At 29.7% G+C, this 27,142-nt stretch overlaps 1 long non-coding RNA gene across 2 annotated transcripts in view; it reads left to right on the forward strand.

The window, feature by feature from the left end:
- The window catches only part of LOC127011791 (uncharacterized), a 33,403-nt gene extending 7,175 nt beyond the window's left edge, over positions 1-26,228 (forward strand). Inside the window, exon 4 of one of the 2 annotated variants that reach the window (XR_007765105.1) lies at positions 25,796-26,228. This is a non-coding gene — a long non-coding RNA (uncharacterized LOC127011791). Of the gene's footprint in view, positions 1-21,523; positions 21,953-25,795 lie in introns of those variants that run through there. The other variant, XR_007765106.1, reaches the window with a different exon arrangement.
- Positions 26,229-27,142: the final 914 nt, after the last annotated feature.

Raw genomic sequence — 27,142 nt, forward strand, 5'->3', positions numbered from 1 at the left:
ATTCTAACAAAATCACCTACTTAAAATTTATGTTTTGGAAATATTTTCGGTATATTATATACCGATTTAAAATAAGCATATTAATTGTTCGGTGATATGAAATATTGTATTGATTTACGAGATAATTGATGTTATGAATCCACTTATATTTACCCTGCGTACTAAACATTTTCCACATACGACTTTTTAATGTTCTATTAAAGCGTCACATATAGAAGCCTTGAGATGCGTATAAGTATGACAATGATTTATATCAAATTTATCCATTAATTTCCTAAAAGTGGAATTAAAAAATTCTTTCCCTTGAAACAAGTTACAAACAAGTTTTCGTTAAGGAGCTGGCGTTTATGCCTGCTGGAACTGTTATACCTAATTTTTTCCATTTCAAACCGCCATATAACATAAAATAATTGGATAATAGAGCTCTTAAGCAGCAGCACCTTAACCAGCAGAACGTAAACGGATTGGATTGGTTAGCTAGAGATATTCCATACACAAGTCTTGAAGAAATACTCACACCACTAAATAAGTATCACACAGTTCTTGTTCGTGGTATAATTAAAAAGAATTTTTTAATCAAGTATTTATCAACAAACATTATCGATATAGATATTGGAAGAAGTTTAACTCAACTACCCAATTTTTTTTACGAATTGTTGAATACACAAGAAAAAACTTCCACTTCGATGTTCATTAAATAATTTATTTAAGCTGTTTGTATTCTTAGAAAACACCAATTATGAAATATATAGTAATGGTGACACATGTGCTTAAAATTTAGTAAAAACAAATTCATGGTCCCATCAGGTTGTCTCTTATTTTGGATTCTTTTAAGAGATTTTTTGGAAATGATCCCCGTAAAAATGGATACACGCAACTTATTTATTGTAATTATTGCGGATCTGATACTCATTTAAACCTAGTATAAATTAAAAACTTATATAAGCAATTAGTAATAATATAATATATTAAAATTCATTCCGAATAAAATACATTTTTTTAATAAAAAATATTTACACAATTTATACATCCTTTTACAATGCTTATTTGTAGACCCTCAGGATCGGGAAAAACAACCTTTTTAGAAAATCTAATCACCAAAAAGAATGATCCTTTTAATATTTCAATAGATCGAATTATTTGGTGTTATGCAGAGGAGAGTGCTAAGCCATTTCGAAAAGATTGAATATTTTAAAGGAGTCCGTGAAATAGTTGAAAATGAAACGAATGAACCAATTCTTTTAATATTGGATGACTTGATGATGGGAGCCTTTAATAAAAATGTGTGTGAGCTGTTTACAAAAGGATCACACCATAGGAATTTATCAGTAATAGCGGTAACTCAGAACATATTTCATAAATCTTCGCACACCAGAGATATTTCAATAAATACCAAATACATTGTTGATTTCAAAAATCATCGTGATAAGCTTAAATTTCAATGTTTAGCAAGACAAATTTACCCAGAAAACCCCACAGAGCTATTTAGAATACATAAAGAAGTAACGGAGCAACCTCACGGATATTTGCTTATTGATCTCACTCAGGGCATTAACGATCTTTTAAGATTTAGATCTGACATTTTTAATTCAGAATATTCTGTGTGCTATTCAAATGAAATTGGTTTACAAAAATAGCCTAAATCGCTTGAAAGCGAACAAACACTTATTGTATGTGCTCAAAAAGGCCGACAATAGACTACGTAAGACAATTATAAGCAATAGTAATAGTGACCTGGTAAGAACAATAGTAGAGATTGTATTGAACACATTACAGGAAAACTATAAAGTTACTAAATTCCATCTTAATGCTCTAAAAAAGTATAAAAATGCATTGCGCTACCTTTCGTGCCCAAAGCGTACATTAAGCTCTAAGAGAAAAGTCGTCATTCAAAAAGAGGGATTTCCACCGATTCTAATAACTTCATTGTTTTCTGGAATTTTTGGAAAACTATTAAAAAATGATTAAGAATAAACATAATTTAAGCAAAGTAATTTAAATGCATCCTAACAGCTATCAGAAATTGATAAACAATGATAGAGGAAATGAATTAATAAATATACAAAGAATACATTATCCACTTAAAACAGCTTCAACTTTGTATACAGCATGGTTTAATTGTAAAAAAAAATACATAGTGTTTTGTCTTTTACACAATCATGCTAGTTAAAGCCCTATATTGATTTAAACACTGATCAAAGAAAAAAACTAGCCGAAAATGATTTTGGAAAAATTTTTATTGAGTTAATGAATAATGCAGTATACGGCAAAACAATGGAAAATGTCGCCAAGCGTAGAAATATAGTATTAGTAAAACATTATAAACCAAGACAAAAGTCGCAAGGCTTCAGGCAACGCATAGCTAGACATGACTTCCATAGCGTTGAGATATTTGGGACAGATCTTGCAGCGATTGAATCAACACTATCAAAAATTATGTATGATAAGCCAATATACATAGGAGTTGCTGTTTTAGAATTATCTAAATGGTTAATGTATGTATTTTATTATAATTTTCTATTACTTAAAAGCCCTTCTTCGAAAATAATTTATATGGATACAGATTCATTTATTTTATCTTCAGAGGAAGACTTTTACGAAACTATAAAAGAAAATCCTGAACGATTTGATACCTCAAATTATAAACTAGAAAACCAATTTAATATAGTTCAAGCTAATAATAGGGAACCTGGCAAAATTAAGGATGAACATGCAGGTAGGGTTATGATTTCTTTTGCTGCACTTAAGGCTAAAGCATACTCTTGTTTAGTTGATAAGAAAGGAAACGAAAACGAATGTATACAAAAATTAAAGGAGTTAAGAAATCAGTTATTAAAAAACTGAATCATGAAGATTATATAGAACGTATAAAATATAAAAAAAAAACATTTTATGGATCCCAGCGAGTTATTCGAAGTAGGTCGCACATCCTCTATACTGAAATTATGAATAAAATAAGTCTTAATTATAAGGATGATAAGAGATATATTTTACCAGATAATTGTAATACATTGGCTCATGGTCGTTATAATATTGAACATATATTAAGTAGTAGTCAAAATTAAACCCGTTATTAAATAAATGTTTATATGTTTATATTATAAGAATACAAATTTGTAAATAAATAGATACAAAATTAAACTTGTTATTGTTGCGTTTTATTACTTAAGCAGGTCATTTACAGATATCCATGAGTTGTGGCTGGAATCGAAACCGCTCCATTTTACAAGCACTTGATTATTTTTCCGTTTTAGTATTTTTTCTGCTAGGAAAGGATTTTTGTCTTACACTTTTTGAAGTTTCTCTTCATAAAATGATCCATTAATAGGGGTACCCATGTAATCTTGTATATCATATGTTACGGGGTATGTAGACTTGACTTTTAAAACTTTAAAAACTTCTGTGTGTGCTCCCTTGTATTTACTTATTCTAACAAAATCACCTACTTAAAATTTATGTTTTGGAAATATTTTTGGTATATTATATACCGATTTAAAATAAGCATATTAATTGTTCGGTGATATGAAATATTGTATTGATTTACGAGATAATTGATGTTATGAATCCACTTATATTTACCCTGCATACTAAACATTTTCCACATACGATTTTTTAATGTTCTATTAAAGCGTCACATATAGAAGCCTTGAGATGCGTATAAGTATGACAATGATTTATATCAAATTTATCCATTAATTTCCTAAAAGTGGAATTAAAAAATTCTTTCCCTTGATCTGACTGAATATTCTTGGGTGTACTTTTACTCTTTTTAAAAACAGATTTCATTGTCTCTTCTACATCCAGGGCAGACTTCGACTTAACTGCCTCGGCGTATGCATACTTTGAGAACGTGTCAATAACGGTCAGTAAATATCTAAAACCCTTATTTTCTTTCGAAAATGGTATCATTTCAACTAAATCAATTTGCCATGTGTCATTTATCCCTTTTTGAACAAACTGTCGCCGTATAAAGTTTTTTTCGCGTTGCCTTATGAATTTCATCGACAACTTGTTGTTTGCTCATCTTAAAATGTTGATTTATTAGTGTTATTTTTTTATTTGATGACGATGGTTGCTTAGTCAATAATGCTTGCTTATATACAAGAACATCCCTTTTGATTTCTGAACGCATCTTTTTTGAAATCTATTTGCACATCCTTATCATAGGTACCTTCTAAATCAGATAGTTGAATATCAAATCAAACATCAAGCAGTTGCATCCATTCGTCTTTGTCAAATCCAATGAAATTATTTTTACTTTGCTGCATCCAAACCATCGGCAAAAACTTTCGAGTAGTTGACAGACCACATTTCAATTTTAAGTTATGAACAACATAATACTCGAATGCAAAAATGACTTCGTGGTCCTGTTTCTTTCGAGAAGTTATATTTCTTTTAGTTACACACATGTCCATCAGGTAAGACTACTTTAAATAAACTGTAAATATGTTCTAGTCTTACCGGTATATAAAGGAGAAAGCCCTAGCAAGCACACCCTCAGTTGATTAAAAAATCTCAACCAATGATGAACACAGTCGATCGTAATTTAAGCATTATAGTAGATTTTCAATATGTACTTGGTAACAACAAACAAGTTTTCGTTAAGGAGCTGGCGTTTATGCCTGCTGGAACTGTTATACCTAATTTTTTCCATTTCAAACCGCCATATAACATAAAACAATTGGATAGTAGAGCTCTTAAGCAGCAGCACCTTAACCAGCAGAACGTAAACGGATTGGATTGGTCAGCTAGAGATATTCCATACACAAGTCTTGAAGAAATACTCACACCACTAAATAAGTATCACACAGTTCTTGTTCGTGGTGAAATTAAAAAGAATTTTTTAATCAAGTATTTATCAACAAACATTATCGATATAGATATTGGAAGAAGTTTAACTCAACTACCCAATTTTTTTTACGAATTGTAGAATACACAAGAAAAAACTTCCACTTCGATGTTCATTAAATAATATTTTTTAAGCTGTTTGTATTCTTAGAAAACACCAATTATGAAATATATAGTAATGGTGACACATGTGTTTAAAATTTAGTAAAAACAAATTCATGGTCCTATCAGGTTATCTCTTATTTTGGATTCTTTTAAGAGATTTTTTGGAAATGATCCCCGTAAAAATGGATACACGCAACTTATTTATTGTAATTATTGCGGATCTGATACTCATTTAAACCTAGTATAACTTAAAAACTTATATAAGCAATTAGTAATAATATAATATATTAAAATTCATTCCGAATAAAATACATTTTTTTAATAAAAAATATTTACACAATTTATACATCCTTTTACAATGTTTATTTGTAGACCCTCAGGATCGGGAAAAACAACCTTTTTAGAAAATCTAATCACCAAAAAGAATGATCCTTTTAATATTTCAATAGATCGAATTATTTGGTGTTATGCAGAGGAGAGTGCCAAGCCATTTCGAAAAGATTGAATATTTTAAAGGAGTCCGTGAAATAGTTGAAAATGAAACGAATGAACCAATTCTTTTAATATTGGATGACTTGATGATGGGAGCATTTAATAAAAATGTGTGTGAGCTGTTTACAAAAGGATCACACCATAGGAATTTATCAGTAATAGCGGTAACTCAGAACATATTTCATAAATCTTCGCACACCAGAGATATTTTAATAAATACCAAATACATTGTTGATTTCAAAAATCATCGTGATAAGCTTAAATTTCAATGTTTAGCAAGACAAATTTACCCAGAAAACCCCACAGAGCTATTTAGAATACATAAAGAAGTAACGGAGCAACCTCACGGATATTTGCTTATTGATCTCACTCAGGGCATTAACGATCTTTTAAGATTTAGATCTGACATTTTTAATTCAGAATATTCTGTGTGCTATTCAAATGAAATTGGTTTACAAAAATAGCCTAAATCGCTTGAAAGCGAACAAACACTTATTGTATGTGCTCAAAAAGGCCGACAATAGACTACGTAAGGCAATTATAAGCAATAGTAATAGTGACCTGGTAAGAACAATAGTAGAGATTGTATTGAACACATTACAGGGAAACTATAAAGTTACTAAATTCCATCTTAATGCTCTAAAAAAGTATAAAAATGCATTGCGCTATCTTTCGTGCCCAAAGCGTACATTAAGCTCTAAGAGAAAAGTCCTCATTCAAAAAGAGGGATTTCCACCGATTCTAATAACTTCATTGTTTTCTGGAATTTTTGGAAAACTATTAAAAAATGATTAAGAATAAACATAATTTAAGCAAAGTAATTTAAATGCATCCTAACAGCTATCAGAAATTGATAAACAATGATAGAGGAAATGAATTAATAAATATACAAAGAATACATTATCCACTTAAAACAGCTTCAACTTTGTATACAGCATGGTTTAATTGTAAAAAAAAAATACATAGTGTTTTGTATTTTACACAATCATGCTATTTAAAGCCCTATATTGATTTAAACACTGATCAAAGAAAACTAGCCGAAAATGATTTTGGAAAAAATTTTTTTGAGTTAATGAATAATGCAGTATACGGCAAAACAATGGAAAATGTCGCCAAGCGTAGAAATATAGTATTAGTAAAACATTATAAACCAAGACAAAAGTCGCAAGGCTTCAGGCAACGCATAGCTAGACATGACTTCCATAGCGTTGAGATATTTGGGACAGATCTTGCAGCGATTGAATCAACACTATCAAAAATTATGTATGATAAGCCAATATACATAGGAGTTGCTGTTTTAGAATTATCTAAATGGTTAATGTATGTATTTTATTATAATTTTCTATTACTTAAAAGCCCTTCTTGGAAAATAATTTATATGGATACAGATTCATTTAATTTATCTTCAGAGGAAGACTTTTACGAAACTATAAAAGAAAATCGTGAACGATTTGATACCTCAAATTATAAACTAGAAAACCAATTTAATATACTTCAAGCTAATAATAGGGAACCTGGCAAAATGAAGGATGAACATGCAGGTAGGGTTATGACTTCTTTTGCTGCACTTAAGGCTAAGGCATACTCTTGTTTAGTTGATAAGAAAGGAAACGAAAACGAATGTATACAAAAATTAAAGGAGTTAAGAAATCAGTTATTAAAAAACTGAATCATGAAGATTATATAGAACGTATAAAATATAAAAAAAAAACATTTTATGGATCCCAGCGAGTTATTCGAAGTAGGTCGCACATCCTCTATACTGAAATTATGAATAAAATAAGTCTTAATTATAAGGATGATAAGAGATATATTTTACCAGATAATTGTAATACATTGGCTCATGGTCGTTATAATATTGAACATATATTAAGTAGTAGTCAAAATTAAACCCGTTATTAAATAAATGTTTATATGTTTATATTATAAGAATACAAATTTGTAAATAAATAGATACAAAATTAAACTTGTTATTGTTGCGTTTTATTACTTAAGCAGGTCATTTACAGATATTCATGAGTTGTGGCTGGAATCGAAACCGCTCCATTTTACAAGCACTTGATTATTTTTCCGTTTTAGTATTTTTTCTGCTAGGAAAGGATTTTTGTCTTACACTTTTTGAAGTTTCTCTTCATAAAATGATCTATTAATAGGGGTACCCATGTAATCTTGTATATCATATGTTACGGGGTATGTAGACTTGACTTTTAAAACTTTAAAAACTTCTGTGTGTGCTCCCTTGTATTTACTTATTCTAACAAAATCACGTACTTAAAATTTATGTTTTGGAAATATTTTTGGTATATTATATACCGATTTAAAATAAGCATATTAATTGTTCGGTGATATGAAATATTGTATTGATTTACGAGATAATTGATGTTATGAATCCACTTATATTTACCCTGCATACTAAACATTTTCCACATACGATTTTTTAATGTTCTATTAAAGCGTCACATATAGAAGCCTTGAGATGCGTATAAGTATGACAATGATTTATATCAAATTTATCCATTAATTTCCTAAAAGTGGAATTAAAAAATTCTTTCCCTTGAAACAAGTTACAAACAAGTTTTCGTTAAGGAGCTGGCGTTTATGCCTGCTGGAACTGTTATACCTCATTTTTTCCATTTCAAACCGCCATATAACATAATATAATTGGATAATAGAGCTCTTAAGCAGCAGCACCTTAACCAGCAGAACGTAAACGGATTGGATTGGTTAGCTAGAGATATTCCATACACAAGTCTAGAAGAAATACTCACACCACTAAATAAGTATCACACAGTTCTTGTTCGTGGTATAATTAAAAAGAATTTTTTAATCAAGTATTTATCAACAAACATTATCGATATAGATATTGGAAGAAGTTTAACTCAACTACCCAATTTTTTTACGAATTGTAGAATACACAAGAAAAAACTTCCACTTCGATGTTCATTAAATAATTTATTTAAGCTGTTTGTATTCTTAGAAAACATCAATTATGAAATATATAGTAATGGTGACACATGTGCTTAAAATTTAGTAAAAACAAATTCATGGTCCCATCAGGTTGTCTCTTATTTTGGATTCTTTTAAGAGATTTTTTGGAAATGATCCCCGTAAAAATGGATACACGCAACTTATTTATTGTAATTATTGCGGATCTGATACTCATTTAAACCTAGTATAACTTAAAAACTTATATAAGCAATTAGTAATAATATAATATATTAAAATTCATTCCGAATAAAATACATTTTTTTAATAAAAAATATTTACACAATTTATACATCCTTTTACAATGCTTATTTGTAGACCCTCAGGATCGGGAAAAACAACCTTTTTAGAAAATCTAATCACCAAAAAGAATGATCCTTTTAATATTTCAATAGATCGAATTATTTGGTGTTATGCAGAGGAGAGTGCCAAGCCATTTCGAAAAGATTGAATATTTTAAAGGAGTCCGTGAAATAGTTGAAAATGAAACGAATGAACCAATTCTTTTAATATTGGATGACTTGATGATGGGAGCCTTTAATAAAAATGTGTGTGAGCTGTTTACAAAAGGATCACACCATAGGAATTTATCAGTAATAGCGGTAACTCAGAACATATTTCATAAATCTTCGCACACCAGAGATATTTTAATAAATACCAAATACATTGTTGATTTCAAAAATCATCGTGATAAGCTTAAATTTCAATGTTTAGCAAGACAAATTTACCCAGAAAACCCCACAGAGCTATTTAGAATACATAAAGAAGTAACGGAGCAACCTCACGGATATTTGCTTATTGATCTCACTCAGGGCATTAACGATCTTTTAAGATTTAGATCTGACATTTTTAATTCAGAATATTCTGTGTGCTATTCAAATGAAATTGGTTTACAAAAATAGCCTAAATCGCTTGAAAGCGAACAAACACTTATTGTATGTGCTCAAAAAGGCCGACAATAGACTACGTAAGGCAATTATAAGCAATAGTAATAGTGACCTGGTAAGAACAATAGTAGAGATTGTATTGAACACATTACAGGGAAACTATAAAGTTACTAAATTCCATCTTAATGCTCTAAAAAAGTATAAAAATGCATTGCGCTATCTTTCGTGCCCAAAGCGTACATTAAGCTCTAAGAGAAAAGTCCTCATTCAAAAAGAGGGATTTCCACCGATTCTAATAACTTCATTGTTTTCTGGAATTTTTGGAAAACTATTAAAAAATGATTAAGAATAAACATAATTTAAGCAAAGTAATTTAAATGCATCCTAACAGCTATCAGAAATTGATAAACAATGATAGAGGAAATGAATTAATAAATATACAAAGAATACATTATCCACTTAAAACAGCTTCAACTTTGTATACAGCATGGTTTAATTGTAAAAAAAAATACATAGTGTTTTGTCTTTTACACAATCATGCTATTTAAAGCCCTATATTGATTTAAACACTGATCAAAGAAAACTAGCCGAAAATGATTTTGGAAAAAATTTTTTTGAGTTAATGAATAATGCAGTATACGGCAAAACAATGGAAAATGTCGCCAAGCGTAGAAATATAGTATTAGTAAAACATTATAAACCAAGACAAAAGTCGCAAGGCTTCAGGCAACGCATAGCTAGACATGACTTCCATAGCGTTGAGATATTTGGAACAGATCTTGCAGCGATTGAATCAACACTATCAAAAATTATGTATGATAAGCCAATATACATAGGAGTTGCTGTTTTAGAATTATCTAAATGGTTAATGTATGTATTTTATTATAATTTTCTATTACTTAAAAGCCCTTCTTGGAAAATAATTTATATGGATACAGATTCATTTAATTTATCTTCAGAGGAAGACTTTTACGAAACTATAAAAGAAAATCGTGAACGATTTGATACCTCAAATTATAAACTAGAAAACCAATTTAATATACTTCAAGCTAATAATAGGGAACCTGGCAAAATGAAGGATGAACATGCAGGTAGGGTTATGACTTCTTTTGCTGCACTTAAGGCTAAGGCATACTCTTGTTTAGTTGATAAGAAAGGAAACGAAAACGAATGTATACAAAAATTAAAGGAGTTAAGAAATCAGAAAAAACTGAATCATGAAGATTATATAGAACGTATAAAATATAAAAAAAAAACATTTTATGGATCCCAGCGAGTTATTCGAAGTAGGTCGCACATCCTCTATACTGAAATTATGAATAAAATAAGTCTTAATTATAAGGATGATAAGAGATATATTTTACCAGATAATTGTAATACATTGGCTCATGGTCGTTATAATATTGAACATATATTAAGTAGTAGTCAAAATTAAACCCGTTATTAAATAAATGTTTATATGTTTATATTATAAGAATAAAAATTTGTAAATAAATAGATACAAAATTAAACTTGTTATTGTTGCGTTTTATTACTTTAGCAGGTCATTTACAGATATCCATGAGTTGTGGCTGGAATCGAAACCGCTCCATTTTACAAGCACTTGATTATTTTTCCGTTTTAGTATTTTTTCTGCTAGGAAAGGATTTTTGTCTTACACTTTTTGAAGTTTCTCTTCATAAAATGATCCATTAATAGGGGTACCCATGTAATCTTGTATATCATATGTTACGGGGTATGTAGACTTGACTTTTAAAACTTTAAAAACTTCTGTGTGTGCTCCCTTGTATTTACTTATTCTAACAAAATCACCTACTTAAAATTTATGTTTTGGAAATATTTTTGGTATATTATATACCGATTTAAAATAAGCATATTAATTGTTCGGTGATATGAAATATTGTATTGATTTACGAGATAATTGATGTTATGAATCCACTTATATTTATCCTGCATACTAAACATTTTCCACATACGATTTTTTAATGTTCTATTAAAGCGTCACATATAGAAGCCTTGAGATGCGTATAAGTATGACAATGATTTATATCAAATTTATCCATTAATTTCCTAAAAGTGGAATTAAAAAATTCTTTCCCTTGAAACAAGTTACAAACAAGTTTTCGTTAAGGAGCTGGCGTTTATGCCTGCTGGAACTGTTATACCTCATTTTTTCCATTTCAAACCGCCATATAACATAATATAATTGGATAATAGAGCTCTTAAGCAGCAGCACCTTAACCAGCAGAACGTAAACGGATTGGATTGGTTAGCTAGAGATATTCCATACACAAGTCTAGAAGAAATACTCACACCACTAAATAAGTATCACACAGTTCTTGTTCGTGGTATAATTAAAAAGAATTTTTTAATCAAGTATTTATCAACAAACATTATCGATATAGATATTGGAAGAAGTTTAACTCAACTACCCAATTTTTTTACGAATTGTAGAATACACAAGAAAAAACTTCCACTTCGATGTTCATTAAATAATTTATTTAAGCTGTTTGTATTCTTAGAAAACACCAATTATGAAATATATAGTAATGGTGACACATGTGCTTAAAATTTAGTAAAAACAAATTCATGGTCCCATCAGGTTGTCTCTTATTTTGGATTCTTTTAAGAGATTTTTTGGAAATGATCCCCGTAAAAATGGATACACGCAACTTATTTATTGTAATTATTGCGGATCTGATACTCATTTAAACCTAGTATAACTTAAAAACTTATATAAGCAATTAGTAATAATATAATATATTAAAATTCATTCCGAATAAAATACATTTTTTTAATAAAAAATATTTACACAATTTATACATCCTTTTACAATGCTTATTTGTAGACCCTCAGGATCGGGAAAAACAACCTTTTTAGAAAGTCTAATCACCAAAAAGAATGATCCTTTTAATATTTCAATAGATCGAATTATTTGGTGTTATGCAGAGGAGAGTGCCAAGCCATTTCGAAAAGATTGAATATTTTAAAGGAGTCCGTGAAATAGTTGAAAATGAAACGAATGAACCAATTCTTTTAATATTGGATGACTTGATGATGGGAGCCTTTAATAAAAATGTGTGTGAGCTGTTTACAAAAGGATCACACCATAGGAATTTATCAGTAATAGCGGTAACTCAGAACATATTTCATAAATCTTCGCACACCAGAGATATTTCAATAAATACCAAATACATTGTTGATTTCAAAAATCATCGTGATAAGCTTAAATTTCAATGTTTAGCAAGACAAATTTACCCAGAAAACCCCACAGAGCTATTTAGAATACATAAAGAAGTAACGGAGCAACCTCACGGATATTTGCTTATTGATCTCACTCAGGGCATTAACGATCTTTTAAGATTTAGATCTGACATTTTTAATTCAGAATATTCTGTGTGCTATTCAAATGAAATTGGTTTACAAAAATAGCCTAAATCGCTTGAAAGCGAACAAACACTTATTGTATGTGCTCAAAAAGGCCGACAATAGACTACGTAAGACAATTATAAGCAATAGTAATAGTGACCTGGTAAGAACAATAGTAGAGATTGTATTGAACACATTACAGGAAAACTATAAAGTTACTAAATTCCATCTTAATGCTCTAAAAAAGTATAAAAATGCATTGCGCTACCTTTCGTGCCCAAAGCGTACATTAAGCTCTAAGAGAAAAGTCGTCATTCAAAAAGAGGGATTTCCACCGATTCTAATAACTTCATTGTTTTCTGGAATTTTTGGAAAACTATTAAAAAATGATTAAGAATAAACATAATTTAAGCAAAGTAATTTAAATGCATCCTAACAGCTATCAGAAATTGATAAACAATGATAGAGGAAATGAATTAATAAATATACAAAGAATACATTATCCACTTAAAACAGCTTCAACTTTGTATACAGCATGGTTTAATTGTAAAAAAAAATACATAGTGTTTTGTCTTTTACACAATCATGCTAGTTAAAGCCCTATATTGATTTAAACACTGATCAAAGAAAAAAACTAGCCGAAAATGATTTTGGAAAAATTTTTATTGAGTTAATGAATAATGCAGTATACGGCAAAACAATGGAAAATGTCGCCAAGCGTAGAAATATAGTATTAGTAAAACATTATAAACCAAGACAAAAGTCGCAAGGCTTCAGGCAACGCATAGCTAGACATGACTTCCATAGCGTTGAGATATTTGGGACAGATCTTGCAGCGATTGAATCAACACTATCAAAAATTATGTATGATAAGCCAATATACATAGGAGTTGCTGTTTTAGAATTATCTAAATGGTTAATGTATGTATTTTATTATAATTTTCTATTACTTAAAAGCCCTTCTTCGAAAATAATTTATATGGATACAGATTCATTTATTTTATCTTCAGAGGAAGACTTTTACGAAACTATAAAAGAAAATCCTGAACGATTTGATACCTCAAATTATAAACTAGAAAACCAATTTAATATAGTTCAAGCTAATAATAGGGAACCTGGCAAAATTAAGGATGAACATGCAGGTAGGGTTATGATTTCTTTTGCTGCACTTAAGGCTAAAGCATACTCTTGTTTAGTTGATAAGAAAGGAAACGAAAACGAATGTATACAAAAATTAAAGGAGTTAAGAAATCAGTTATTAAAAAACTGAATCATGAAGATTATATAGAACGTATAAAATATAAAAAAAAAACATTTTATGGATCCCAGCGAGTTATTCGAAGTAGGTCGCACATCCTCTATACTGAAATTATGAATAAAATAAGTCTTAATTATAAGGATGATAAGAGATATATTTTACCAGATAATTGTAATACATTGGCTCATGGTCGTTATAATATTGAACATATATTAAGTAGTAGTCAAAATTAAACCCGTTATTAAATAAATGTTTATATGTTTATATTATAAGAATACAAATTTGTAAATAAATAGATACAAAATTAAACTTGTTATTGTTGCGTTTTATTACTTAAGCAGGTCATTTACAGATATCCATGAGTTGTGGCTGGAATCGAAACCGCTCCATTTTACAAGCACTTGATTATTTTTCCGTTTTAGTATTTTTTCTGCTAGGAAAGGATTTTTGTCTTACACTTTTTGAAGTTTCTCTTCATAAAATGATCCATTAATAGGGGTACCCATGTAATCTTGTATATCATATGTTACGGGGTATGTAGACTTGACTTTTAAAACTTTAAAAACTTCTGTGTGTGCTCCCTTGTATTTACTTATTCTAACAAAATCACCTACTTAAAATTTATGTTTTGGAAATATTTTTGGTATATTATATACCGATTTAAAATAAGCATATTAATTGTTCGGTGATATGAAATATTGTATTGATTTACGAGATAATTGATGTTATGAATCCACTTATATTTACCCTGCATACTAAACATTTTCCACATACGATTTTTTAATGTTCTATTAAAGCGTCACATATAGAAGCCTTGAGATGCGTATAAGTATGACAATGATTTATATCAAATTTATCCATTAATTTCCTAAAAGTGGAATTAAAAAATTCTTTCCCTTGATCTGACTGAATATTCTTGGGTGTACTTTTACTCTTTTTAAAAACAGATTTCATTGTCTCTTCTACATCCAGGGCAGACTTCGACTTAACTGCCTCGGCGTATGCATACTTTGAGAACGTGTCAATAACGGTCAGTAAATATCTAAAACCCTTATTTTCTTTCGAAAATGGTATCATTTCAACTAAATCAATTTGCCATGTGTCATTTATCCCTTTTTGAACAAACTGTCGCCGTATAAAGTTTTTTTCGCGTTGCCTTATGAATTTCATCGACAACTTGTTGTTTGCTCATCTTAAAATGTTGATTTATTAGTGTTATTTTTTTATTTGATGACGATGGTTGCTTAGTCAATAATGCTTGCTTATATACAAGAACATCCCTTTTGATTTCTGAACGCATCTTTTTTGAAATCTATTTGCACATCCTTATCATAGGTACCTTCTAAATCAGATAGTTGAATATCAAATCAAACATCAAGCAGTTGCATCCATTCGTCTTTGTCAAATCCAATGAAATTATTTTTACTTTGCTGCATCCAAACCATCGGCAAAAACTTTCGAGTAGTTGACAGACCACATTTCCATTTTAAGTTATGAACAACATAATACTCGAATGCAAAAATGACTTCGTGGTCCTGTTTCTTTCGAGAAGTTATATTTCTTTTAGTTACACACATGTCCATCAGGTAAGACTACTTTAAATAAACTGTAAATATGTTCTAGTCTTACCGGTATATAAAGGAGAAAGCCCTAGCAAGCACACCCTCAGTTGATTAAAAAATCTCAACCAATGATGAACACAGTCGATCGTAATTTAAGCATTATAGTAGATTTTCAATATGTACTTGGTAACAACAAACAAGTTTTCGTTAAGGAGCTGGCGTTTATGCCTGCTGGAACTGTTATACCTAATTTTTTCCATTTCAAACCGCCATATAACATAAAACAATTGGATAGTAGAGCTCTTAAGCAGCAGCACCTTAACCAGCAGAACGTAAACGGATTGGATTGGTCAGCTAGAGATATTCCATACACAAGTCTTGAAGAAATACTCACACCACTAAATAAGTATCACACAGTTCTTGTTCGTGGTGAAATTAAAAAGAATTTTTTAATCAAGTATTTATCAACAAACATTATCGATATAGATATTGGAAGAAGTTTAACTCAACTACCCAATTTTTTTTACGAATTGTAGAATACACAAGAAAAAACTTCCACTTCGATGTTCATTAAATAATATTTTTTAAGCTGTTTGTATTCTTAGAAAACACCAATTATGAAATATATAGTAATGGTGACACATGTGTTTAAAATTTAGTAAAAACAAATTCATGGTCCTATCAGGTTATCTCTTATTTTGGATTCTTTTAAGAGATTTTTTGGAAATGATCCCCGTAAAAATGGATACACGCAACTTATTTATTGTAATTATTGCGGATCTGATACTCATTTAAACCTAGTATAACTTAAAAACTTATATAAGCAATTAGTAATAATATAATATATTAAAATTCATTCCGAATAAAATACATTTTTTTAATAAAAAATATTTACACAATTTATACATCCTTTTACAATGTTTATTTGTAGACCCTCAGGATCGGGAAAAACAACCTTTTTAGAAAATCTAATCACCAAAAAGAATGATCCTTTTAATATTTCAATAGATCGAATTATTTGGTGTTATGCAGAGGAGAGTGCCAAGCCATTTCGAAAAGATTGAATATTTTAAAGGAGTCCGTGAAATAGTTGAAAATGAAACGAATGAACCAATTCTTTTAATATTGGATGACTTGATGATGGGAGCATTTAATAAAAATGTGTGTGAGCTGTTTACAAAAGGATCACACCATAGGAATTTATCAGTAATAGCGGTAACTCAGAACATATTTCATAAATCTTCGCACACCAGAGATATTTTAATAAATACCAAATACATTGTTGATTTCAAAAATCATCGTGATAAGCTTAAATTTCAATGTTTAGCAAGACAAATTTACCCAGAAAACCCCACAGAGCTATTTAGAATACATAAAGAAGTAACGGAGCAACCTCACGGATATTTGCTTATTGATCTCACTCAGGGCATTAACGATCTTTTAAGATTTAGATCTGACATTTTTAATTCAGAATATTCTGTGTGCTATTCAAATGAAATTGGTTTACAAAAATAGCCTAAATCGCTTGAAAGCGAACAAACACTTATTGTATGTGCTCAAAAAGGCCGACAATAGACTACGTAAGGCAATTATAAGCAATAGTAATAGTGACCTGGTAAGAACAATAGTAGAGATTGTATTGAACACATTACAGGGAAACTATAAAGTTACTAAATTCCATCTTAATGCTCTAAAAAAGTATAAAAATGCATTGCGCTATCTTTCGTGCCCAAAGCGTACATTAAGCTCTAAGAGAAAAGTCCTCATTCAAAAAGAGGGATTTCCACCGATTCTAATAACTTCATTGTTTTCTGGAATTTTTGGAAAACTATTAAAAAATGATTAAGAATAAACATAATTTAAGCAAAGTAATTTAAATGCATCCTAACAGCTATCAGAAATTGATAAACAATGATAGAGGAAATGAATTAATAAATATACAAAGAATACATTATCCACTTAAAACAGCTTCAACTTTGTATACAGCATGGTTTAATTGTAAAAAAAAAATACATAGTGTTTTGTATTTTACACAATCATGCTATTTAAAGCCCTATATTGATTTAAACACTGATCAAAGAAAACTAGCCGAAAATGATTTTGGAAAAAATTTTTTTGAGTTAATGAATAATGCAGTATACGGCAAAACAATGGAAAATGTCGCCAAGCGTAGAAATATAGTATTAGTAAAACATTATAAACCAAGACAAAAGTCGCAAGGCTTCAGGCAACGCATAGCTAGACATGACTTCCATAGCGTTGAGATATTTGGGACAGATCTTGCAGCGATTGAATCAACACTATCAAAAATTATGTATGATAAGCCAATATACATAGGAGTTGCTGTTTTAGAATTATCTAAATGGTTAATGTATGTATTTTATTATAATTTTCTATTACTTAAAAGCCCTTCTTGGAAAATAATTTATATGGATACAGATTCATTTAATTTATCTTCAGAGGAAGACTTTTACGAAACTATAAAAGAAAATCGTGAACGATTTGATACCTCAAATTATAAACTAGAAAACCAATTTAATATACTTCAAGCTAATAATAGGGAACCTGGCAAAATGAAGGATGAACATGCAGGTAGGGTTATGACTTCTTTTGCTGCACTTAAGGCTAAGGCATACTCTTGTTTAGTTGATAAGAAAGGAAACGAAAACGAATGTATACAAAAATTAAAGGAGTTAAGAAATCAGTTATTAAAAAACTGAATCATGAAGATTATATAGAACGTATAAAATATAAAAAAAAAACATTTTATGGATCCCAGCGAGTTATTCGAAGTAGGTCGCACATCCTCTATACTGAAATTATGAATAAAATAAGTCTTAATTATAAGGATGATAAGAGATATATTTTACCAGATAATTGTAATACATTGGCTCATGGTCGTTATAATATTGAACATATATTAAGTAGTAGTCAAAATTAAACCCGTTATTAAATAAATGTTTATATGTTTATATTATAAGAATACAAATTTGTAAATAAATAGATACAAAATTAAACTTGTTATTGTTGCGTTTTATTACTTAAGCAGGTCATTTACAGATATCCATGAGTTGTGGCTGGAATCGAAACCGCTCCATTTTACAAGCACTTGATTATTTTTCCGTTTTAGTATTTTTTCTGCTAGGAAAGGATTTTTGTCTTACACTTTTTGAAGTTTCTCTTCATAAAATGATCTATTAATAGGGGTACCCATGTAATCTTGTATATCATATGTTACGGGGTATGTAGACTTGACTTTTAAAACTTTAAAAACTTCTGTGTGTGCTCCCTTGTATTTACTTATTCTAACAAAATCACGTACTTAAAATTTATGTTTTGGAAATATTTTTGGTATATTATATACCGATTTAAAATAAGCATATTAATTGTTCGGTGATATGAAATATTGTATTGATTTACGAGATAATTGATGTTATGAATCCACTTATATTTACCCTGCATACTAAACATTTTCCACATACGATTTTTTAATGTTCTATTAAAGCGTCACATATAGAAGCCTTGAGATGCGTATAAGTATGACAATGATTTATATCAAATTTATCCATTAATTTCCTAAAAGTGGAATTAAAAAATTCTTTCCCTTGAAACAAGTTACAAACAAGTTTTCGTTAAGGAGCTGGCGTTTATGCCTGCTGGAACTGTTATACCTCATTTTTTCCATTTCAAACCGCCATATAACATAATATAATTGGATAATAGAGCTCTTAAGCAGCAGCACCTTAACCAGCAGAACGTAAACGGATTGGATTGGTTAGCTAGAGATATTCCATACACAAGTCTAGAAGAAATACTCACACCACTAAATAAGTATCACACAGTTCTTGTTCGTGGTATAATTAAAAAGAATTTTTTAATCAAGTATTTATCAACAAACATTATCGATATAGATATTGGAAGAAGTTTAACTCAACTACCCAATTTTTTTACGAATTGTAGAATACACAAGAAAAAACTTCCACTTCGATGTTCATTAAATAATTTATTTAAGCTGTTTGTATTCTTAGAAAACATCAATTATGAAATATATAGTAATGGTGACACATGTGCTTAAAATTTAGTAAAAACAAATTCATGGTCCCATCAGGTTGTCTCTTATTTTGGATTCTTTTAAGAGATTTTTTGGAAATGATCCCCGTAAAAATGGATACACGCAACTTATTTATTGTAATTATTGCGGATCTGATACTCATTTAAACCTAGTATAACTTAAAAACTTATATAAGCAATTAGTAATAATATAATATATTAAAATTCATTCCGAATAAAATACATTTTTTTAATAAAAAATATTTACACAATTTATACATCCTTTTACAATGCTTATTTGTAGACCCTCAGGATCGGGAAAAACAACCTTTTTAGAAAATCTAATCACCAAAAAGAATGATCCTTTTAATATTTCAATAGATCGAATTATTTGGTGTTATGCAGAGGAGAGTGCCAAGCCATTTCGAAAAGATTGAATATTTTAAAGGAGTCCGTGAAATAGTTGAAAATGAAACGAATGAACCAATTCTTTTAATATTGGATGACTTGATGATGGGAGCCTTTAATAAAAATGTGTGTGAGCTGTTTACAAAAGGATCACACCATAGGAATTTATCAGTAATAGCGGTAACTCAGAACATATTTCATAAATCTTCGCACACCAGAGATATTTTAATAAATACCAAATACATTGTTGATTTCAAAAATCATCGTGATAAGCTTAAATTTCAATGTTTAGCAAGACAAATTTACCCAGAAAACCCCACAGAGCTATTTAGAATACATAAAGAAGTAACGGAGCAACCTCACGGATATTTGCTTATTGATCTCACTCAGGGCATTAACGATCTTTTAAGATTTAGATCTGACATTTTTAATTCAGAATATTCTGTGTGCTATTCAAATGAAATTGGTTTACAAAAATAGCCTAAATCGCTTGAAAGCGAACAAACACTTATTGTATGTGCTCAAAAAGGCCGACAATAGACTACGTAAGGCAATTATAAGCAATAGTAATAGTGACCTGGTAAGAACAATAGTAGAGATTGTATTGAACACATTACAGGGAAACTATAAAGTTACTAAATTCCATCTTAATGCTCTAAAAAAGTATAAAAATGCATTGCGCTATCTTTCGTGCCCAAAGCGTACATTAAGCTCTAAGAGAAAAGTCCTCATTCAAAAAGAGGGATTTCCACCGATTCTAATAACTTCATTGTTTTCTGGAATTTTTGGAAAACTATTAAAAAATGATTAAGAATAAACATAATTTAAGCAAAGTAATTTAAATGCATCCTAACAGCTATCAGAAATTGATAAACAATGATAGAGGAAATGAATTAATAAATATACAAAGAATACATTATCCACTTAAAACAGCTTCAACTTTGTATACAGCATGGTTTAATTGTAAAAAAAAATACATAGTGTTTTGTCTTTTACACAATCATGCTAGTTAAAGCCCTATATTGATTTAAACACTGATCAAAGAAAAAAACTAGCCGAAAATGATTTTGGAAAAATTTTTTTTGAGTTAATGAATAATGCAGTATACGGCAAAACAATGGAAAATGTCGCCAAGCGTAGAAATATAGTATTAGTAAAACATTATAAACCAAGACAAAAGTCGCAAGGCTTCAGGCAACGCATAGCTAGACATGACTTCCATAGCGTTGAGATATTTGGGACAGATCTTGCAGCGATTGAATCAACACTATCAAAAATTATGTATGATAAGCCAATATACATAGGAGTTGCTGTTTTAGAATTATCTAAATGGTTAATGTATGTATTTTATTATAATTTTCTATTACTTAAAAGCCCTTCTTCGAAAATAATTTATATGGATACAGATTCATTTATTTTATCTTCAGAGGAAGACTTTTACGAAACTATAAAAGAAAATCCTGAACGATTTGATACCTCAAATTATAAACTAGAAAACCAATTTAATATAGTTCAAGCTAATAATAGGGAACCTGGCAAAATGAAGGATGAACTTGCAGGTAGGGTTATGACTTCTTTTGCTGCACTTAAGGCTAAGGCATACTCTTGTTTAGTTGATAAGAAAGGAAACGAAAACGAATGTATACAAAAATTAAAGGAGTTAAGAAATCAGTTATTAAAAAACTGAATCATGAAGATTATATAGAACGTATAAAATATAAAAAAAAAACATTTTATGGATCCCAGCGAGTTATTCGAAGTAGGTCGCACATCCTCTATACTGAAATTATGAATAAAATAAGTCTTAATTATAAGGATGATAAGAGATATATTTTACCAGATAATTGTAATACATTGGCTCATGGTCGTTATAATATTGAACATATATTAAGTAGTAGTCAAAATTAAACCCGTTATTAAATAAATGTTTATATGTTTATATTATAAGAATAAAAATTTGTAAATAAATAGATACAAAATTAAACTTGTTATTGTTGCGTTTTATTACTTAAGCAGGTCATTTACAGATACCCATGAGTTGTGGCTGGAATCGAAACCGCTCCATTTTACAAGCACTTGATTATTTTTCCGTTTTAGTATTTTTTCTGCTAGGAAAGGATTTTTGTCTTACACTTTTTGAAGTTTCTCTTCATAAAATGATCTATTAATAGGGGTACCCATGTAATCTTGTATATCATATGTTACGGGGTATGTAGACTTGACTTTTAAAACTTTAAAAACTTCTGTGTGTGCTCCCTTGTATTTACTTATTCTAACAAAATCACCTACTTAAAATTTATGTTTTGGAAATATTTTTGGTATATTATATACCGATTTAAAATAAGCATATTAATTGTTCGGTGATATGAAATATTGTATTGATTTACGAGATAATTGATGTTATGAATCCACTTATATTTACCCTGCATACTAAACATTTTCCACATACGATTTTTTAATGTTCTATTAAAGCGTCACATATAGAAGCCTTGAGATGCGTATAGGTATGACAATGATTTATATCAAATTTATCCATTAATTTCCTAAAAGTGGAATTAAAAAATTCTTTCCCTTGATCTGACTGAATATTCTTGGGTGTACTTTTACTCTTTTTAAAAACAGATTTCATTGTCTCTTCTACATCCAGGGCAGACTTCGACTTAACTGCCTCGGCGTATGCATACTTTGAGAACGTGTCAATAACGGTCAGTAAATATCTAAAACCCTTATTTTCTTTCGAAAATGGTATCATTTCAACTAAATCAATTTGCCATGTGTCATTTATCCCTTTTTGAACAAACTGTCGCCGTATAAAGTTTTTTTCGCGTTGCCTTATGAATTTCATCGACAACTTGTTGTTTGCTCATCTTAAAATGTTGATTTATTAGTGTTATTTTTTTATTTGATGACGATGGTTGCTTAGTCAATAATGCTTGCTTATATACAAGAACATCCCTTTTGATTTCTGAACGCATCTTTTTTGAAATCTATTTGCACATCCTTATCATAGGTACCTTCTAAATCAGATAGTTGAATATCAAATCAAACATCAAGCAGTTGCATCCATTCGTCTTTGTCAAATCCAATGAAATTATTTTTACTTTGCTGCATCCAAACCATCGGCAAAAACTTTCGAGTAGTTGACAGACCACATTTCAATTTTAAGTTATGAACAACATAATACTCGAATGCAAAAATGACTTCGTGGTCCTGTTTCTTTCGAGAAGTTATATTTCTTTTAGTTACACACATGTCCATCAGGTAAGACTACTTTAAATAAACTGTAAATATGTTCTAGTCTTACCGGTATATAAAGGAGAAAGCCCTAGCAAGCACACCCTCAGTTGATTAAAAAATCTCAACCAATGATGAACACAGTCGATCGTAATTTAAGCATTATAGTAGATTTTCAATATGTACTTGGTAACAACAAACAAGTTTTCGTTAAGGAGCTGGCGTTTATGCCTGCTGGAACTGTTATACCTAATTTTTTCCATTTCAAACCGCCATATAACATAAAACAATTGGATAATAGAGCTCTTAAGCAGCAGCACCTTAACCAGCAGAACGTAAACGGATTGGATTGGTCAGCTAGAGATATTCCATACACAAGTCTTGAAGAAATACTCACACCACTAAATAAGTATCACACAGTTCTTGTTCGTGGTGAAATTAAAAAGAATTTTTTAATCAAGTATTTATCAACAAACATTATCGATATAGATATTGGAAGAAGTTTAACTCAACTACCCAATTTTTTTTACGAATTGTAGAATACACAAGAAAAAACTTCCACTTCGATGTTCATTAAATAATATTTTTTAAGCTGTTTGTATTCTTAGAAAACACCAATTATGAAATATATAGTAATGGTGACACATGTGTTTAAAATTTAGTAAAAACAAATTCATGGTCCTATCAGGTTATCTCTTATTTTGGATTCTTTTAAGAGATTTTTTGGAAATGATCCCCGTAAAAATGGATACACGCAACTTATTTATTGTAATTATTGCGGATCTGATACTCATTTAAACCTAGTATAACTTAAAAACTTATATAAGCAATTAGTAATAATATAATATATTAAAATTCATTCCGAATAAAATACATTTTTTTAATAAAAAATATTTACACAATTTATACATCCTTTTACAATGCTTATTTGTAGACCCTCAGGATCGGGAAAAACAACCTTTTTAGAAAATCTAATCACCAAAAAGAATGATCCTTTTAATATTTCAATAGATCGAATTATTTGGTGTTATGCAGAGGAGAGTGCCAAGCCATTTCGAAAAGATTGAATATTTTAAAGGAGTCCGTGAAATAGTTGAAAATGAAACGAATGAACCAATTCTTTTAATATTGGATGACTTGATGATGGGAGCCTTTAATAAAAATGTGTGTGAGCTGTTTACAAAAGGATCACACCATAGGAATTTATCAGTAATAGCGGTAACTCAGAACATATTTCATAAATCTTCGCACACCAGAGATATTTTAATAAATACCAAATACATTGTTGATTTCAAAAATCATCGTGATAAGCTTAAATTTCAATGTTTAGCAAGACAAATTTACCCAGAAAACCCCACAGAGCTATTTAGAATACATAAAGAGGTAACGGAGCAACCTCACGGATATTTGCTTATTGATCTCACTCAGGGCATTAACGATCTTTTAAGATTTAGATCTGACATTTTTAATTCAGAATATTCTGTGTGCTATTCAAATGAAATTGGTTTACAAAAATAGCCTAAATCGCTTGAAAGCGAACAAACACTTATTGTATGTGCTCAAAAAGGCCGACAATAGACTACGTAAGGCAATTATAAGCAATAGTAATAGTGACCTGGTAAGAACAATAGTAGAGATTGTATTGAACACATTACAGGGAAACTATAAAGTTACTAAATTCCATCTTAATGCTCTAAAAAAGTATAAAAATGCATTGCGCTACCTTTCGTGCCCAAAGCGTACATTAAGCTCTAAGAGAAAAGTCCTCATTCAAAAAGAGGGATTTCCACCGATTCTAATAACTTCATTGTTTTCTGGAATTTTTGGAAAACTATTAAAAAATGATTAAGAATAAACATAATTTAAGCAAAGTAATTTAAATGCATCCTAACAGCTATCAGAAATTGATAAACAATGATAGAGGAAATGAATTAATAAATATACAAAGAATACATTATCCACTTAAAACAGCTTCAACTTTGTATACAGCATGGTTTAATTGTAAAAAAAAATACATAGTGTTTTGTCTTTTACACAATCATGCTAGTTAAAGCCCTATATTGATTTAAACACTGATCAAAGAAAAAAACTAGCCGAAAATGATTTTGGAAAAATTTTTTTTGAGTTAATGAATAATGCAGTATACGGCAAAACAATGGAAAATGTCGCCAAGCGTAGAAATATAGTATTAGTAAAACATTATAAACCAAGACAAAAGTCGCAAGGCTTCAGGCAACGCATAGCTAGACATGACTTCCATAGCGTTGAGATATTTGGGACAGATCTTGCAGCGATTGAATCAACACTATCAAAAATTATGTATGATAAGCCAATATACATAGGAGTTGCTGTTTTAGAATTATCTAAATGGTTAATGTATGTATTTTATTATAATTTTCTATTACTTAAAAGCCCTTCTTCGAAAATAATTTATATGGATACAGATTCATTTATTTTATCTTCAGAGGAAGACTTTTACGAAACTATAAAAGAAAATCCTGAACGATTTGATACCTCAAATTATAAACTAGAAAACCAATTTAATATAGTTCAAGCTAATAATAGGGAACCTGGCAAAATGAAGGATGAACTTGCAGGTAGGGTTATGACTTCTTTTGCTGCACTTAAGGCTAAGGCATACTCTTGTTTAGTTGATAAGAAAGGAAACGAAAACGAATGTATACAAAAATTAAAGGAGTTAAGAAATCAGTTATTAAAAAACTGAATCATGAAGATTATATAGAACGTATAAAATATAAAAAAAAAAACATTTTATGGATCCCAGCGAGTTATTCGAAGTAGGTCGCACATCCTCTATACTGAAATTATGAATAAAATAAGTCTTAATTATAAGGATGATAAGAGATATATTTTACCAGATAATTGTAATACATTGGCTCATGGTCGTTATAATATTGAACATATATTAAGTAGTAGTCAAAATTAAACCCGTTATTAAATAAATGTTTATATGTTTATATTATAAGAATACAAATTTGTAAATAAATAGATACAAAATTAAACTTGTTATTGTTGCGTTTTATTACTTAAGCAGGTCATTTACAGATATCCATGAGTTGTGGCTGGAATCGAAACCGCTCCATTTTACAAGCACTTGATTATTTTTCCGTTTTAGTATTTTTTCTGCTAGGAAAGGATTTTTGTCTTACACTTTTTGAAGTTTCTCTTCATAAAATGATCTATTAATAGGGGTACCCATGTAATCTTGTATATCATATGTTACGGGGTATGTAGACTTGACTTTTAAAACTTTAAAAACTTCTGTGTGTGCTCCCTTGTATTTACTTATTCTAACAAAATCACCTACTTAAAATTTATGTTTTGGAAATATTTTTGGTATATTATATACCGATTTAAAATAAGCATATTAATTGTTCGGTGATATGAAATATTGTATTGATTTACGAGATAATTGATGTTATGAATCCACTTATATTTACCCTGCATACTAAACATTTTCCACATACGATTTTTTAATGTTCTATTAAAGCGTCACATATAGAAGCCTTGAGATGCGTATAAGTATGACAATGATTTATATCAAATTTATCCATTAATTTCCTAAAAGTGGAATTAAAAAATTCTTTCCCTTGATCTGACTGAATATTCTTGGGTGTACTTTTACTCTTTTTAAAAACAGATTTCATTGTCTCTTCTACATCCAGGGCAGACTTCGACTTAACTGCCTCGGCGTATGCATACTTTGAGAACGTGTCAATAACGGTCAGTAAATATCTAAAACCCTTATTTTCTTTCGAAAATGGTATCATTTCAACTAAATCAATTTGCCATGTGTCATTTATCCCTTTTTGAACAAACTGTCGCCGTATAAAGTTTTTTTAGCGTTGCCTTATGAATTTCATCGACAACTTGTTGTTTGCTCATCTTAAAATGTTGATTTATTAGTGTTATTTTTTTATTTG

This window comes from Drosophila biarmipes, unplaced genomic scaffold, assembly GCF_025231255.1.
Source record: "Drosophila biarmipes strain raj3 unplaced genomic scaffold, RU_DBia_V1.1 ptg000008l, whole genome shotgun sequence".
NCBI classification, from domain to species: Eukaryota; Metazoa; Arthropoda; class Insecta; order Diptera; family Drosophilidae; genus Drosophila; species Drosophila biarmipes.